The sequence below is a fragment of the Leuciscus leuciscus genome (genome assembly GCF_965113295.1).
Source record: "Leuciscus leuciscus genome assembly, chromosome: 6".
NCBI classification, from domain to species: Eukaryota; Metazoa; Chordata; class Actinopteri; order Cypriniformes; family Leuciscidae; genus Leuciscus; species Leuciscus leuciscus.
The window spans coordinates 32,178,179-32,197,255 of NC_138730.1; the positions used below are offsets into that span (position 1 = coordinate 32,178,179).

Below are 19,077 nucleotides of genomic sequence, written 5' to 3' on the forward strand. Positions count from 1 at the left end.
AAAAATTCCCATAAACACACTTCTAAACCTTGTGGAAAGTCTTCCCAGAAGAGCCGATATTAAACCCTATACGGAATAAGAATGGGATATCATTAAAGTTCATGTGCATGTAAAGGCAGACGACCCAAAACTTTTGACAATATGTGTATGTATTTTCATACCTCCCTGCACCCTGCTCGCGCAGACATTACACATCATCAGCACGTTCCGTAAAGCGATGCACAGTTGTAGACAGTCAGTCACAAAGTGCCATAAACAAACAGCAGGCGCCTTCTACAGTTCCTCCTGTTCCAAAACAATGAGCTTATACTGTTCACGCCATGTCATAACCATAATTACGAGATGGCAACCAGTGACGTTCTACCCGGAGCTCATACTCAGATTTATGTGTCTCTATGTCAACACTATCAATGCTGAAATTACTCTGCAGCAGTCAGGTGGTACAAGTAAGAGCTCTGTAAGTTGCTTTCGTTCATTAGTATTGTAATGTTATGAAGTCATTTAACGCCGTCTCGTGACGCTTTGCAGAATCTGCTGTGCGTTCATGTCTTTTGGAGACGTGGCTTTGTAGATGCTCTGAAGTAAGGGGCTGTATCTCATGCTTCCAAAGCTAGCTTGCTATTGCTAGCCACTCCTAAAATTGCCAACCCTACCTTTAAAGTTGCTAGATCAAAATGCTTGAATGCAAACATGGATAATCATTCAATACTTCCAGCCATTGAGTAGAGACAATAAACACAAATTCCAGCCTCTATTTTCAATGTGTCTCATTTTTGTACAGTGCATGTATGTTTCCTGTCACTGTGGGCTGCAGGGCGCAGTAATACAGAGCAGAATCAGTTAATGCAGTGCCAGTGATCTCCAGATCCACACGATTCTTCTCCTCATTTAATCTAGCAGATATTCCTGGAATTGGAGGGTCAGCTGATTGCTTAAATTTAGCTTCATTAACCAGAAACAGGAAGTCTGGCCTGGATCTCGGGTATTGACGATACCAATGGAGAGCATCTGTAGCAGCTGATCCAGTGTAATTGCAGGACAGGGTGATTGTTTTTCCTTCTGAGACAAATTCATTAGGAGAGACTGGTGCTATTCCCTCACTAGAAGCATCCCCTAAGAGAAAGAGGGGAAGAAAGATAGGAATAATGAATGGAGATGAAGTGAAGTATACTGTGAATTTTCTCTTCTCAGTTATGCTTATTTGATTAATTGCATTTATCTTACCTGTTAAGATTGGGATAAGCCATAGACAAAAAAGGGATATCATTTCTGATGAGGAACAAATGAGCCACTATGATGAACAATCTTTGAAACCTCTGCATGTCTGAAGTAATTACCTTGTATCTCCTCCTCTTATGTGCCTTTGAAGATTTGGTTCATTTTTGGTTGAAGAGCGCCCACTTCTGGACTGTCGAAATTTCACACTGGCCTGTTGAAAAAACATTTCAGTAAAATATTTGTGCATATTTGAACTTTCTCATTTTTATGCTTTTAAAGGACCAGAAAATTTGCTGACTCCAGTTAGTACAGCATATTACATCACATTACAGTGCATACTGTGTAGTGGTTATGGTTTATATAAGTTTATTTATTGTTTTGTTTATTTGATAAATTGTTAATTGCACTTTACAGTTCATATACTAATATAACAAAGATTCGACTGCATGTAACTGTTAAATGCTTTAATCTCATTTAGTTAGCAAGCATTTCTATTTTAGAGAAGGCAAACTATTGTATAATATATTTGATAGTATATAAGGAAATAATAAATAGTTCCTGCACTAAAACAATAATCTGTAGAGTCTGTGGTGGAGTAGTGAGTTTGATGTGTAATTAAATTCGAGATTCTGTGGGGTGCGGACTGGATTGATTCCATTCCTAGAGCTTCCGAACAAATGAGTTTTTGGGGTGCGGACTGATGGGGCAGTGAGCCCGAGGTTACCCCGTGAGTCAGTCCTAGAGCTCCTCCTGTCCGATTTTAGGGGAAAATCGGGTCCATCGGAGACTTCCAATAGATGTCTTAGGCGCGCCAAAATCATAATAACCATGGGAAAATCTCAGAGTAAAACTGGGAGTTGTGAAAAATATGATACGCCGGTGAAGTTTATCTATCTTTTTACTCTTTTAATTAATTTTATAACTGTATCATATATCTCTTTTAATTTCTTTTATAACTGTTTTAATTTTCTTTGCTTTTCTTTTGCTTTTCTTTTAATTCCTTTCTGTAAAGCTCTTTGAATTATAGTTCTTTGAAGTTTAATTAGAAGAAGATAGAAATGGTTTGAAAGTGATTTAATTATTCATTTATTGCATATGGAGTGTGGTTGGAGGTTTTTGTACAGTGTTGTTGTGTTTTCTGTCACTGTGGGCCTCAGAGCGCAGTAATACAGAGCAGAGTCTGATACTGTAGCAGAGGAGATCTCCAGATCCACTTTCTTATCTCCCATGTTCATGTTGCCATCCAGTCTAGGAATTGGGCGATCTGCATATATTACAGTCTTCTTGGATGACTCAACGACAATGAGCAGAAATTCCAGTCCTGATCCAGGATATTTTCGATACCAAAGTATATTCTGTACACTGACATCATATTTGCATGAGAGAATGACTGTTTCCCCCTCAGTAACTTGTGTTCTGCCCTGCAGTGGTGTTATTGTCTGTGCAAAACATTCATCTGCAAAAATGTGTAGAACATATTCATCAAAAATAATGATAATTGTCAAAAGTCATGGAAAATTGGCGAATCGCAAAATCAGATATTTGACATTAACAGGTGCATAATTCTAAATATATTTATATTTAAACCGGTCTCTTACATACCCTGTATTACTGTCAGCAGAAGCAGAGAGCACAGGAACATCATGGATGCACTGTAAATCACAAATGAATATTGAGAAAAGACAATTTCTCTTGAATGTCTCTGAAAGCTCCACCCACACATCTCATCATCTGACGGTTCAATATTTAAATGAAATTGGCCAGGAGAAATGAATGGGAGAGAAACTATGAGAAAAGAATGCATGATTTTATTCACTTTGTGAAACCAATGCTAAAAATTTTGAAGTATACAGGGTTTTTTTGTTTTGTTTTGTTTTTTTTACATCACATTCCGTTCTTCTTAAAAAGGTTCTGATGAGAGTTGAACAATGTAAATTTAGCACTGCTGCAAAAAAAATAGACAAACATAAAACTGATATAAAATGTCAAACCACAAACATTCTGATTTACATAAGTGCTTGTTTTGGGTTTTCATTTATTTTGTTTTGAGATCAAAGTAAAACTACAGAAGACATTTAAATAGAGCTATTTTTTCCCCAGTGAAATTAGACACCATCACTGATTTTTAACCAAATAAATTCCTTATTGTAGTAATAACTATATGCTTTAGATCATGCTATAGATCCGAGTATTAGCTAATTAGCTTTCTTAATTACTTTTCAACCAAAATTTGACAAACAAAACAATTTTTATTTTTTTTGCTATTATATATATATTCAATATTTTTAGATTTTTGACAGTAGTTAATGTTTTTCTTAAAAAAATTGTAAGTACATTTCTAATCACGTTATCTCAAGTTATCTTTTTTTTTAAATATAGCGGATGTATAGCGTTAACGTACATGTCTATTTTAGTTTCAGACACCTGCAGGTGTTACCCAAAACTCATCATGTCCTAATTTATCTGTAACCCAAATCAGGTTTGGTGACTTCTCTGCTCTTCAAAGACAGCACTATATAGACAGAGATGGATATCAGTTCTAACTAGAACTGTGCTAAAAATAAGTTATTCTTGAACAAGAAGCAGCAGAGTGACAACCTAAACTTATATGATTAGGAGATGCAGCTTTACAACATTTTACTTTGTACAATAAAATCAATCAATCAAAAAAAAAAACAAAAAAAAAATGAAAGCACAGCAATGCACAAATTCAACTAAATTGATTTAACAGTGGTTATGCAAAACACGAAATTGTGTAATATAAAATAATGAGAGTTTTTTTCAGAGAAACATGTTTATCTATTTTGTTTAAAAATATGGAGTAGGCTACAGTGCTCCACTTGTTAAATACATTTCTCTCTGTTTGAAGTTTTTGTACAGCGTATAGTTGTCACTGTGGGCTTCAGAGCGCAGTAATACAGAGGAGAGTCTGATACTGTAGCAGAGGAGATCTCCAGATCCACACATTTTGTATTTTTATTAATTCTTGGCGTTAAACGCTCTGGTATGTTTTCACTTATCAAGCCACTTTCATAGATGTAGAGGAGGAACTTTGGTGTAGATCCGGGATATTCAATGTACCACTGGAGAGTATCAGGTACTCCACTGTAGTTACATGTGAGTTTTACGCTTTCACCTTCTAAAACTTGTTTTTGTGAGTCATGAGACGTTATCATGTTTGTCAGGACGTTCCCTGTGAGAAACAATGAAATAAAATGAAACAAACAAGATGTAAAATTGCACAGTAAAATAAGAAGCATATTTATTAATTTAAATATCTGTTAAAAGCAATTCTGATCAATACAATTATTATATAATTGAAGTAATTAATTCAGAGAAATTAATCAATACTCACCTACAGTATATGAAGAACCAAAATTAGAATGAAGAAATGATTAGAAATTAACAGCGAAACAATTCGTTTTTAAGTGGGGTGTAAATCGTATACAATACGATACAAAATACAATACAATACAAATACAATACAAAAATGCAACAATGTGTATCATAGATAGTGACAATATGTATTGTGGATAGTTCACCCAAAATCTAAATTACTGTGTGAGAAGAAAATCTAAATCTAGTGTCAGTACATTATACTGCTATATAATGTTGAATATAATATATAATAATGCAATGGGGGAATATTTGTGGGTCCTGAAAATACAAAATGTCTATGTTACCAGTAAAAACTGGCCTACATTATTTTAAAATATCTAATCAGTGACAGAGCGCAAGCATATTTGTCTAAAATAATTCTGTATTTTCAGCTTCAGAATCATGAATATTTTTATTTTGGTGTCACTATTATCCGTTATGGCATTGGGAGCTGCACCAAGTCCAAGCCTATTCATTTACACCCACAATGTAATATAAAATTTAGCATTTTAATCAACAGTAAATATTTTGTTTACCTTTTATTATGTCTTGGAGTATCGAAATAATATCGTATCGTAAGAATGTCGTATAGTGAGTTCAGTATCGTGATATGTATTGAATCGTGACATGAGGGTATCGTTGCACCCCTAGTTTAAAGTCAATACATTTTGACCTCTCTTAAAAAAATACACAAACAAATGGTCTTCGGTAATGATTCTCTTTACATCATTTTAATCTAATACAATACTGGCAATTAATTCACTTCGGTCTACCCAATTTCACCACTAAATATTGAATAGATTAAAAAAATGGTAACACTTTACAATAAGCTCTCATTATAGTTAACATGCATTAATGCAGTAACTAAAAAAACAAAAAGAAAAAAAAATAGCAATACATTTGTTAAGTTATTAATCTTTTTTTAACGTTAATTAAATACTACTGTTCATTGTTCATGTTAGCTCAGGTCCATTACATAATATTACCAGATTCAACTTTTGATTTTAATAATGTATTGGTAAATGCTGAAACAAGATTAATAAATGCTTTAGAAGTACTTTATAGTTCGTTAAAAAATGTGGATAACTAAAGTTAATAAATGGAACCTTATTGTAAAATGTTCCCCAAATAGTACTATTGTGATTCAGAACAGATGTGGTAAAAATTTTAAATCAAGAGGATTCAGTGTTTGTATAGTATTAGTATATTTTTCAGTTCTTAAAAACACTTTGTCAAGCCAGATTCAGGTTTTTGTACGGCGCTGACGGGTTTCCTCTCACTGTGGGCTTCAACGCACAGAAGTACACTGCAGAGTCGGATACTTTCACAGAGGAGATCTCCAGATCCATAGAGGTTTTCTTTTCATTTAATTTCCCTGACATGCCAGACTGCATGATTTCAGACTCCCCTCTGTTTTGCAGGATCAGAAGAAGGAAATGTGGACTTGACCTTGGATATTGACGATACCAGTACAAAGAAAGGGCTGAAGAGTAGTTGCAAGACAACGTGACTTTATCCCCACTCTCCCTATAAACCTCAGTTTGGACAGGAGTGATGACATCTTCACAACTGCCAGCTGAAAAAGAGAAATTAGTATTTGTAAGGTTCATTATGGTCTTGCATTTTGGCTGATCTTTGTGAACCTGACCTCTGGAGGATTTATTGTACATGCAGGGATTATAAAGATCTCATAATGAAAAATCTGAAAAGTTTGTGGTTGCAAAATGGAAGTTATTAAATATAATCAAATATTGAGCTACTCACCTCCGAATGTAGAAAGAAAGCTAAGTAAACAGAGTAACATTGTTCAGGCCGATGCTCTGACTGACAGCTCAGTTTGTAGCTAATCTATTTCAAAACCACATCCTCAGGATGGCCTAGATGGTGTCAAAGCACTAAAGCCCCTCCTTCTGACCCCAAACACACATGTTTTAGGAGTTGGGGGTCCAGCTTTTGAAGACAGCCCCTAAATTATTAACAGAACAAACTTTAGAAATTTAAGGTGAACATTTTGATTTTATTTATTTTATACCGAACTTACAGCAAACAAACACAACTCAAAGCCCAAACTTATATGCAAAATAGGATATCTAGTCTTAAATTTTGAAACATAATATGACTAACCTCAGGAGACAGATGTAACGGGTCCCAGCCAGGGATCCGCTAGCAGATGTATAGATACTTCTGGTCGAAGTGCTCTGGAAATATATTAAATATTAAAGAGAAATCAGTGACGCAGGAACACAGTTGCTCATTCTCCATTAACTTGGATTATCATTTATTCTCAACTTCAATTTAACTTTGTATCTGCAATCATGAGTTGTTTCCTGTTATTTTTGTCTGTTTTGCATTTAAGCACAAGTTATATCCACATTTGGATAACATAAAGCAATATATTCTTGAAAGGTCTGTTTTCACATAAATGTATACTCACATATTTTACAAACATTAGCTTATCAAAATTTGTATGAAACCAAAAATAAACATTTTCCATTTAAATCACATTTTTGGTCTATCATCAATCATATCCGCACTTTTCTCTTTAACATCTGTCATCTTTGTTCTCTTATCAAAAGAGTATTTTTGTAATAAATGTACATTTTATAAGTGTTCACTTTATACAACAGGATATTTCTCATTTGCAGTTAAGTTTTGTTACATTTACTCTATAAGAACTCACACTTCAAAAATAAACATCTCTGCCTCATAACTTTGGCACTCAGTGTTATGAACTTACTCAGTATTATTGTAATATTAACACACGTGCGCCCTTAAACATGGTTGCATCCGTAACTGGTCTTATGCTATACATTCACATTAACTTTTTACCCTTTTAACACATATAGCTGTTTTCCACGCACGCTGAAATAACCCACAAATGCCCTGAAGCCATAAGAAATAAATAAAAGACAATCTGCGGGCATCGGCCGCCATTTTCTCAACTGCGTACTGTCAATTTTAACTGTTTACACATTTGACATGTTTTTAATTTACGGAGCACACTTCACTGGGGATTTATATAAGCTTATAAACATCTGGAGTCACATAAAAGGTGTGTAACTGACCTGGAAATATATTAAATATTAAAGAGAAATCAGTGACGCAGGAACACAGTTGCTCATTCTCCATTAACTTGGATTATGAGCTCATCTTGCTCTGCGCATCGCTAAATGTCCCCGTGTGACGCTACTCGCGATTACTGCCACCCTGTGTCCATTTTAGGAAATACATGTTGTGTGCTTTTTCCGTACTCTCTCATTAATATTCAATTATATAAATCAGAATAAAATAAAATACTATTGCAATAGAAGGAAAGGAAACAAAAGTAAAATCTCAACAAAACTTATTTTGTGAGTGTCACATCCACCCCGACAAACAAAAATGGCTCCTGACATTTTCCCATGAAAACAAAACTAACACTCCTACTCTGTTTGTTGTCTAGTAAACGTGTGTAGTAACGGGCATGTAATATGTATAAGGCATGTACATATGAGGTGTATAAGCAGTAGGTAAAATGAACTGGCTATGCATATGTGGCATGAAAGGTAGGGGGGGTGAGGTAGACTGTGAGGAAATAGACTCTGCATGGGTTTGTAATGAGGGTTGGCCCAGTGACTCATAAGTGAATATCGGCCTCGGCCTTCTCTCTCTGGCTGACCTCCTAACCTCTCTGTGTGTCTCTTCTGCAGGCCAAGCCATAGTAGAGGGAGAACTCTGTCTTTCCTCTTGTACTTGCTCCTCATGTCCATTTGTCTCTTCAAGCTGAGATAGGTAAGTATTCTCAAGTTGTTCACTTGTCTGTGATTCCTCTCCCACTACTTCCACTTCTCTATCCATTGAGCTTTGTTTATCCTGTTTTTCAGGATTTTTTTGTTTGTGCTCTCTTCCAGGTAGGGTTGCCTCACCCGTGTGTATGTAGTCTCTTACAGGTGTCTCTCGTCCATCTGGTAAGTATGCGTCCATCGGTTCGGTTTCCCTCATCAGTAATGTATCTGGACATTCTTTGTGGGTCATGGTCAGTTTCTTTGGAGTCCGACCAGGCACTGTTGTAGGAGATGACTTTGGCACCGTACTTTGCTCTCTCCCAGAGGCCGCTGATCTGTCATGTCCAACTTGATCATTTTCCTTCCTGACTACAGGTGTTCTCAGCCAATAACCTCCTATCCACTCATCCTCCTCATCAGTGTCCGATATCCCATCCTTGTCAGCAGAGTTTACCTTCTGTTGAGGCTGCTTTTGCCTCTGACGGGGGGTTACAACAGAGTCAGCTGGCTGTGCCGGGTTTTCAACAGGCAAGTCATTCACTAACAGCAGCAAGTTTCTGTGTATGGTTCTGTTCTTTGTATTTGAGTCTCCCTCAGGATGAATGACATACACCGGATTGTCTGAGATTTGCTCCTTCACCACATAGATCCTCTTCTCCCAGTATGAGCGTAGCTTGCCGGGTCCACCTCGCTCACCCATGTTTCGGACCAGTACTCGATCTCCTGGTTTAAGGACCACGCCCCTCACCTTTTGATCATAGTAGGACTTGTTCTTTGCACTTGATGACAGGCTGGATTTGTTGGCAATCTTATACGCTTCCGTCATCCTTTTTGACCATTTATCCACATATCCTTTGTGTGTCACTGATTCATTGTTTCCCAATAATCCAAACAAGAGATCCACGGGGAGACGGGGGTGTTGCCCATACAGCAGGTAATGAGGTGAGTATCCGGTGGACTCGTGGCGAGTACAGTTATATGCATGTATCATTTGTGGCAAATGTTCTTTCCATCTCTCCTTTTCTCTGTCTGTCAATGTCCGTAACATTTGCAGCAGTGTACGGTTGAACCTCTCAGCAGGGTTACACTGTGGGTGGTATGGAGATGTTCGTGAGTGTCCGACCCCTGACAGCCGTCCAAGAGTGCGAAACAGATTGTTCTCGAACTCACGTCCTTGATCATGGTGGAGACGATTTGGATAACCCAAACGAGGTATGTAGTCATTGTATATCCGTTCAGCTGCAGTTTGTCCTGATTTGTTTTTGGTGGGGTAAGCCTGGGCAAATCTGGTAAAGTGGTCTATTACTACCAGAATGTACTCATAGCCTCCTTTGCTTTTTTCCAGATGTAGGTAGTCTATGCAAACCAGATCAAGAGGGGAAGTAGAAGTCAGACCACCCATTGGCGCACGTACATGTGTGGTGGGTTTCTTTTGCTTTATACAGCTGCATTTCCTGGTGACATACTCCTCTATACACCTCTTCATGTGTGGCCAATAGAAACGTTCTCTGGCGAGATGAAGCACACGTTCAGTGCCAACGTGTCCCATGTTGTCATGGAGATGCTTTAGGGCAACCGGCCGATACTTGGTAGGTAAGACTAACTGTTTTCGCTCTGATGTTTGGCGGTACAGGACTCCATTCTCCACATGTAGTTGATTCCACTCATGAAGAAGCTTGCGAGTGAGCCCACTTACTGAACTTCTTACCTCATCAGTAAGAACATTATTTGCCTCTTTCAATCTCATTATTTCCCCTATTCCAGGGTCCTCTCGTTGGGCTTTTGCCAGCTCTTCATGGCTTATTTCGGGCAAGAGTGAATGAGGCTGTGGTATCACATCAGCCGAGGAGGTGTAAAGTGCAGCTATCCATGCTACATCTTTCTTTTGGGCTGCTCGACCCCCTTCCCAAGTCGCATGCAGCACCTCCTGAGACAGCTCCTCCGTGCATGTAGCTACATAGTTGTCAATATCTAGTGGGATGCGTGAGAGCGTGTCGGCATCTATATTGTTTTTCCCAGGTCTGTATTTAATATTGAAGTGGAACTCTGACAATTCTCCAACCCAGCGATGTCCAACTGCATTGAGTTTCGCAGTGCTCATGACATAAGTAAGCGGATTGTTGTCAGTGTAAATGGTGAAATGTGGAGCATAGAAGAGATAGTCTCTAAATTTCTCACACACTGCCCACTTCAGAGCAAGGAACTCGAGTTTTCCGCTGTGAAGCCGGTAATTCTTCTCCGCCGGTGTCAGAGTTCGTGATCCATATCCGATGACTCGCATCTTCCCATCTTGTCGTTGATAGAGGATTGCACCGAGTCCTTTCTCCGATGCATCCGTGTGTAAGACGAATGGTTCCTCGAAGTTAGGGTATGCCAGTACTGGAGGTTTGGTCAGCATACTAACAAGTCTTTCCAAAGTACTCTGATGCTCACCTGTCCATAAGATGGGTGTTTTGGACGGAAGTTGTGGACCCTTGGACTTGTGGTGATGTGGAAGAGGTTGGGGCATGGAGGACTTCACTTGTAGCAATTCATACAACGGCTTTGCTATTTTGGCGAAATCCTGTATGTAGGAACGATAGTAACTCAGAAAGCCGAGAACCCGTCGGAGGTCACCAACTGTTTGGGGTGTTTTGGTTTTTAAAGCCATCACTGCCTCGAGGTCTTTAGGGTCAATTCGAACTCCCTCAGCCGATACCAAGCGTCCAACATAGCGAACCTCCTTCTGGAACATTTCGCACTTCTCTGCTCGTAGCTTCACTCCATGATGCTGCAGCGCTCTGAGGACTTTGCGGATCACGTCCACATGGTCACTGAAAGATCTAGAGTAGCACAGAAGATCATCCAGGTACGGGATGCAGCACTCATCTCTCAGAGAGCCTAACATTTCCTCCATGCTCCTTTGAAACGCTGCGGGTGCATTAGATAGTCCAAACGGAATCCTTACCCATTCGTAAAGACCCCAGGGGGTGATGAAGGCTGTGAGATGACGTGACCCTTCTGCCATGAACCCCTGGTGGTAAGCTTTACCTTGGTCCAGTATGCTGAACATGGAATATCCTCCTAGCGTGTCTATCAAATCCCGTATTCGTGGCAGGGGATGTCTGTCGGGTACGGTCTTTTGATTCAGAAGACGATAGTCTATGCAAAGACGAAGTGTGCCGTCTTTCTTCCGTACACACACCACTGGTGCAGAATAGGCAGACTTAGATTTCACTATCCAACCCTTCACAAGAAGATCTTGAATGTATTCTTTCACTTCTTTAAACAAAGGTTTGGGAATGGATGTGTATGCTCTTTGCACCGGAATATCGTCGTTGAGATTGATCACCATCTGTAGGTTTGGGATACAGCCAAGGTCATTTCCGTCTCTTGCAAAGGCGTTTGACTCCTCGTGAAGCATCTTTCTAGCAGCCTCTTGCTGTTCTTCCTCCAGATGGTCAAGGCTTACAGGTGGGTCCCACAGTGGTGAGTCTGAGTTGCTGTCTTGAGTGGTGGTGACCTGACTGATAGTCGCTGCAGGCTGTGACCTGTCCAGGATATCTCCCTCCACCACATTTTCAACACGCTGCAGGATCCCTAAAGCTGTTCTACGTGGTATTGTGATGTCATGGTTGGTGTTATTACCAATTGGGATGGTGACATAGGGCTTTGTCGGGTTCTGGATTTCAAACAACCCTGGCCATGTATCCCACTGTCCAGGAGATAAGCTATCTTCATCTGTCTCGAACAACATTAGTCGGGTGGAGGCGTCCATGTTTGGCGGAACCCGACACCTCACCCACGACACTTGACCAGCTGGGAGAACAATATCCTTGGCCCCTGTCCGTATGCGTCCCTGTTGTGTGAATGGCTTTGCTGTCTGAATAAAGTTGACGAGAGCTTCAGCTGTTTCTTTGGGAACAGATATGGCGTTGCTAAGCAAGTTAGCGAGTACTGGCACTAGCCTCTCCGGTTTGCCACAAATGAGTACTTCCAAAACGTTAAAGCCAATCAGTGGTTTATCCATGAGGTAACTGCTGATGAGAAATGGAACACTAATGGACAGGTTGGGGTCCAAATTCCCTGGCAAGTTCACTGTAATCGCTACCCACCCTTCATAGGGAATGAGACTACCATTTGCTGCTATAACCTTCAATTCCTCCTCCCCTAAGATCTCTGAAACTGAGTGAATACTGAGGTCAGGTAGGTACTCTTCTTTCCAGGCACGGCTGACTATACTGACTTGTGACCCAGAGTCGAGCAAAGAAGTGACTGCTAAACCATTTAGATAGCTCTGAACTAGGGCCTTTTTCCCAATTAGGCTAGCAACCGCTCTAGCTTTAGCTACACGTGGTGACTGGGGAGGGAGCTGAGCTACTTGGTTACAGTGACTTAATGTGCTTCTCGTTACTGGGGTTGAGGGTGAGGAGAGGCGTGTTTTGTCATTGCTGACCTCACTTTCTGGTTGGGACTTATCTCCAGACCCGGCCACTAGATGTCCCTCTCCAGTGCCCGAATGGAGTTTCCCTGTCTCTTTGGTCGTTTTAAACAGCCTGCTGCACGGTGTCCTTCCTCCCCGCATGCGAAGCAGTGTTTACAGTCTTGTCTGTCTTGTTCCACGCAGCTTGGACAACCATAGGGTTTTCCACGTTTTGATGGTGTCCTATTTTGACTGTACTCACGCCCATTGTGAGTTAGCTGTTGTTGGTTTTGTTTTTGCATGGCTTCAACCAGCTTAGTGAGTTCCTCTACTTTGGTCGAGAGATCTTTCAGAGGATCTGGCTTTGTTTGATTTGACTTGGACGCTGCACTCTCTGACTTTGTGCTAGTTGTCTTCACCACCTCCGACACAAGCTGTGTACTGTGTACATTGGTTACGGTTTGTCGGCGTGAAGGACCCAGTCTTTTCATTCGCTCATTTTCCTCACTAGTGATTTTCATCACATGACGCAGAATCATATCGTCAGTGATCTCTCTGTTTGCCAACAACGGTTTGAGTTCTCTGCGTATGTCGGTGTGCTTGTGCCCAAAGCCTTGGTACACTGTATGTAGGAAAACATCTTGCACTGTAGCTGTAGTGTACTTGATGTCAGTATCAGCTAATCTTGATGTCAATAGAACACGTTGTTTTAGACCGATCACACGATAAAGGAACTGTTGTGGTGTCTCGTTCTCGTCTTGCTTCGTGCACATCAACTCTTGAAATAACTCTGTGCTGTTTTTTTCTCTTAGGTGAGTTTGAAGAAACCCCTTGAGTTCAGTCACTGTCATGTCGTCTTTGTTTATCAACATTTCTTTGAATATGCCTGGTTTCATGATTCTCAGCACACCACGAACAATCTCTGAATCAGGGAATCCTTCTTTGATTCCATCATCAATTTGTCTACAGACATTATTGTAGCTAATGTCTGAAGATTGGTCACCGATCTGTCCGCCTTGCACTTTGAACTCTCTCCGAGGCAGGTAGCTGAGTTCCCTTAAGGACACCATCCCCTCACGCGTTGACTGAGAGACAAGTTCACTCGGTGGTTTTCTGTCTTGCTGTTGAAGAGGGCCTGAGGATTGGGTTAACTGTGCCTGTGGCGATACAGCATGTGTTGGTAAGCACTGCATGAGTTTCTTACTAACCTCTTCATAGCTAGCTAGCACTTTAAGTAACTCAGCGTTAGCTGGGTCAGGTGTATTTAACATGGCTGCTCCTATTGGGCCTGAATCTAGTTCAGCAATATCACTAGGTGACGCAGCACTAGCTAAGTTGAATGTGTGGTGGCTCTGTTTGTGGGTGTCTGTGGTGTTTTCAGGGGCTGTTTGGGTAATGACTGAACCTTCAATAAAATCAACACGGTCATCTAGCTTACCCCAACCCTGCTCAGTATGTAACTCAGAACCACCTTTTACATTTGACATCGACACATCATCATCACGACATTTCACCACATCGTCAATAGCGTCTTTCAATATCAACAACTGAACCATTCCCTCGTCCTCCGTGTCAAGTAACTGCTTACTGTACATGAACGAGTTGATGTAATCGTAACATCCTTCCTCGTCTCCCTCCACAAGCTCTGACTGGTCCTCGCTCGACACTGGCTCCACCGCTCTGGCGACCTGAAGAAGCTCTCCAGCTGACAGGGTGAGTAAGCTTTTCCTAATGTCCCACACTAGGCTTTTCCTCCCACCACGCGACATGATGGCTTCTCGTCTCCCCACGGCTAGCAACACAATTCGGCGATGATGCAGTCAGCTCCGGATCGTAGACCTCCACTCGTTCGCAGTTCAACGGCTGGACAGGGTTAATCACTGGTCAGCGTTGTCATCATTCGGCTCCCGCTCCGCTAGGTGGCGCCGAAGGATCCCGGACGAGCCCCCAAGAATCTGTAACGGGTCCCAGCCAGGGATCCGCTAGCAGATGTATAGATACTTCTGGTCGAAGTGCTCTGGAAATATATTAAATATTAAAGAGAAATCAGTGACGCAGGAACACAGTTGCTCATTCTCCATTAACTTGGATTATCATTTATTCTCAACTTCAATTTAACTTTGTATCTGCAATCATGAGTTGTTTCCTGTTATTTTTGTCTGTTTTGCATTTAAGCACAAGTTATATCCACATTTGGATAACATAAAGCAATATATTCTTGAAAGGTCTGTTTTCACATAAATGTATACTCACATATTTTACAAACATTAGCTTATCAAAATTTGTATGAAACCAAAAATAAACATTTTCCATTTAAATCACATTTTTGGTCTATCATCAATCATATCCGCACTTTTCTCTTTAACATCTGTCATCTTTGTTCTCTTATCAAAAGAGTATTTTTGTAATAAATGTACATTTTATAAGTGTTCACTTTATACAACAGGATATTTCTCATTTGCAGTTAAGTTTTGTTACATTTACTCTATAAGAACTCACACTTCAAAAATAAACATCTCTGCCTCATAACTTTGGCACTCAGTGTTATGAACTTACTCAGTATTATTGTAATATTAACACACGTGCGCCCTTAAACATGGTTGCATCCGTAACTGGTCTTATGCTATACATTCACATTAACTTTTTACCCTTTTAACACATATAGCTGTTTTCCACGCACGCTGAAATAACCCACAAATGCCCTGAAGCCATAAGAAATAAATAAAAGACAATCTGCGGGCATCGGCCGCCATTTTCTCAACTGCGTACTGTCAATTTTAACTGTTTACACATTTGACATGTTTTTAATTTACGGAGCACACTTCACTGGGGATTTATATAAGCTTATAAACATCTGGAGTCACATAAAAGGTGTGTAACTGACCTGGAAATATATTAAATATTAAAGAGAAATCAGTGACGCAGGAACACAGTTGCTCATTCTCCATTAACTTGGATTATGAGCTCATCTTGCTCTGCGCATCGCTAAATGTCCCCGTGTGACGCTACTCGCGATTACTGCCACCCTGTGTCCATTTTAGGAAATACATGTTGTGTGCTTTTTCCGTACTCTCTCATTAATATTCAATTATATAAATCAGAATAAAATAAAATACTATTGCAATAGAAGGAAAGGAAACAAAAGTAAAATCTCAACAAAACTTATTTTGTGAGTGTCACATCGACACTATATGTTTTAGTAGCTTATGTTTCATACCTTTAGCTTATTGTGGGTTCAAACTTTAATACTAACCACAAGGATTACATCTTCCAGAGTGATTACACTTTGCTGTGTTCATAGTACAAATGCTGCTTCATTAAATCTATTATTCTTTTGGTTTTGGCTACCGTATCAGTCGCAGGTGTTCCCACATACAGTAATGGTTATGGCTGATAATTCATCTTGGTTTGGCTAATACTTTGATGTTTTTGAGTTCAAAGTATGTGTGTTTTTGTACAGCTTCTCTTAAACTTTGTATCACTGGGTCTTTCCAAAGAGCACAGTAATAGAGAGCTGAATCTTTCAGAGCAACTGCTTTGATAATCAGTTCAGTGGATGTTCTGGTTGTAGATGATTCAAAATAAGGATCTGGTATATCACTCCTGCCGTCTCTTGATCGCGCACCTTTCCACAGTAAATACTGTGGCTCACTGTTAGGAAACTGTCTATACCAATAAAGATCCACATTTTCACTGCTTGTTTCATATGAGCAACTTAATGTCACCCGGTCCATTTCATTTTTAATAATAACAGCTTCATCTGGTCCAATGTGATCACCAAGAGCAACTGCAAAGGAATTAAAAATTGTTATGTGAAAGCTTTGTGATAAATTCTGATTTATTAAGCTTTGAAATGATACATTAATGTTAAAAATTCATAATTTTACAGGCTTTCAAATACCTGATGTAGCAATGAGAATTAGAACTAGCGATCTCCTCATCCTGAATGTACTGATCAGTTGTGTGCTTCTCTTCACAATCTCTTGAGGTGTTGATTTGTTTCTGTGTAGTCTCAAGTGGTTGATAGTACAACTTTCAGCTTTATGCGCACACACACGCTTATGTTGTTGAGAGTCGTGAAAAGTGCTGCCCTCTTGTGGTGTGTGTGCAGACTCTCTGGTCTCATGGTTTCTAACATCTAAACCTTTTAGCTTTGAGCAGGTTTTTGTATGGAGTTCATGGTGTTTCCTGCCACTGTGGGCTGCAGTGCACAGTAATACATTGCAGAATCCGCCACATCTGCAGGGAAGATTTCCAGATTCACTATCTTGTTTGCTTTATCAACTGAGGCTGTCAGCCGAGGATGAGGAGGTGTAGCGTTCTGCATTTGTCCCGACTCCATGATTAGAATCAGGAATTCCGGTGGGGTGTTGTGGAGGTGTTGTCGATACCACTGTAGATTGTTCATTGACACGGTGTAATGGTATTCACAAGAAATAGTCACTTTTTCTTTGACCTTTGTATGGACAGCCGGAGATGTTGGATTAATTGTGTCTTGTATACTGTCACCTGCATGGGAAGAATGTTGAATTAGCAATTGAAAGCAAATCAAGTCACATTTATTTGTAAAACTCTTTAGATAGTTTCAAAGCAGCTTTACAGAAATAAACAGCAAAATAACAGCATTGTAAAATTTAAATTACTTCAATTCAGCTACAAAGCAGCTCTACAGAAGGCAATATTATCATTATTCAGCTCAATTTAATTCACTGTTGATTTAATTCAGTTCATTCATGTCAATGTTGCAAAGCCACTAAAGTTAGCATCAAATATGCACTGCTAATGTGTAAAGAAAGTAAATGCATGTAGATATAGAACAGAAATCTTACCAATAAATGCCATTAAAACTATTAACAAACAGAAAGACATTGTTTTAAACGATGGTTTCCTCATTGAGCTTTGCAGAACTGCCATAACAGAATCCTTCAGACAACTGAAGCTCCCAGTCAGTGCTGTCAACAACCAATCACAGTGCAGTGATGTCACTGGCAGGTGTCACCAGATGCTAGACTCTCCATAGGGCTGTTACAAACTCTTAAATTTATGTTCTTGTCATCTCCAGTGGTCTAAAATAAATGTTCAGTTCAATTCATATAAATTTTGTATAGTGCTTTTCACAATACATATAGTTTCAAAGCAGCTTTACAGAAAATGCATGTGTCTAGAGTGATCTGTTATCAGAGGTTATTGTGTCAAAGCACATACAAATCACGCTGTTAGCTAACAATGAATTAATTTATGGCAGAAACAATGAGCTCATTTAAGTCATTATTACAAGTTGTGAAAATAATGATTATATAGAAATTTAGCACTGGTGATTCAGAGTTTGCATCATATAGTTAAAGTCATCTCTTCACAGGTGTTAGGGCAATTCATTTAAAATAGGGCATTATGTAAATTAATGTAGCAAAACAAAACATCACAATCAGACGATGAAAGATTTCAAATTGGTGTTGCGTTACTGGCCTCTGTCTGACATTTTAGGCTATATCACATTGGTAGGACAGAAGACTGAAGTTTTAATCTGTGGAAAAGTCTATTTTATTTTCATCAATTATGTGTAATTATGCTGATCCAGAACATTTTAAGATTTATTATCCATATTATCTTAAGATATTGTGTTGATTTAAAAAAAAATAAATAATATTATTTATATAAAATTATATATTGGATGTATTATTTGTTATTGTATGATCCATTGTTTTATTAAACCATTTTAAGTATAAAAAGTGTATATATCATTTTATAAATACTGTTTATATATATATATATATATATATATATATATATATACTGTATATATATATTTATCAGTAGTGTTTTATCATACACTTTTGAAAATGAACACTTTTGGCATTGATGGTCTCATTAAGAACCTTAAACATTCATGTAAACTTTCCATTGCACAAAAGGTACTTTACAGTAAAAAAAAAAAAAAAGCTTCATCAGATTATTAAAAATGTCTTCGCTCAAAGGAACTTCGCTCACTTTCGCTCAGTTCGCAAAATAAGTTCTTCTTTTAAGAACTGTTCAGTGAAAGGTTCTTTGGGAAACCAAAAATGGTTCTTCAATGGCATCACTGCAAAGAAAGAAAAAACCTTTTGGAACCTTTATTTTTTAAGAGTGTATACAGACAATGAGAGTGGCAACAAACTGTAATATGTGGGCTGTGAAGTTCAGGTTTATGTTAGAAAACTCAATATCCTGCTTTCACAGTGGGCCTCAAAGCACAGAAGTACACAGAAGAGTCAGACAGATGAAGGTTCTGGACAGTCAGTGTAGTTCTTCTTGCTGCAGAATCCAGCAGGGACTGAA

General features: G+C 39.1%; 1 long non-coding RNA gene across 2 annotated transcripts; it reads right to left on the bottom strand.

The window, feature by feature from the left end:
• Positions 1-1,499: 1,499 nt before the first annotated feature.
• LOC309500427 lies at positions 1,500-17,705 on the bottom strand. 2 transcript variants are annotated; one of them, XR_014206576.1, is made up of 7 exons: positions 17,592-17,705; positions 16,664-17,271; positions 16,016-16,549; positions 6,361-6,562; positions 4,574-6,172; positions 2,821-4,411; positions 1,500-2,674 (listed from the first exon to the last, which is right to left on the bottom strand). It is a non-coding gene; the product is annotated as an uncharacterized lncRNA (long non-coding RNA). The 2 variants fall into 2 exon arrangements; XR_014206577.1 differs by having other exon boundaries at positions 2,821-6,172.
• Between the last annotated feature and the right edge of the window lie 1,372 nt (positions 17,706-19,077).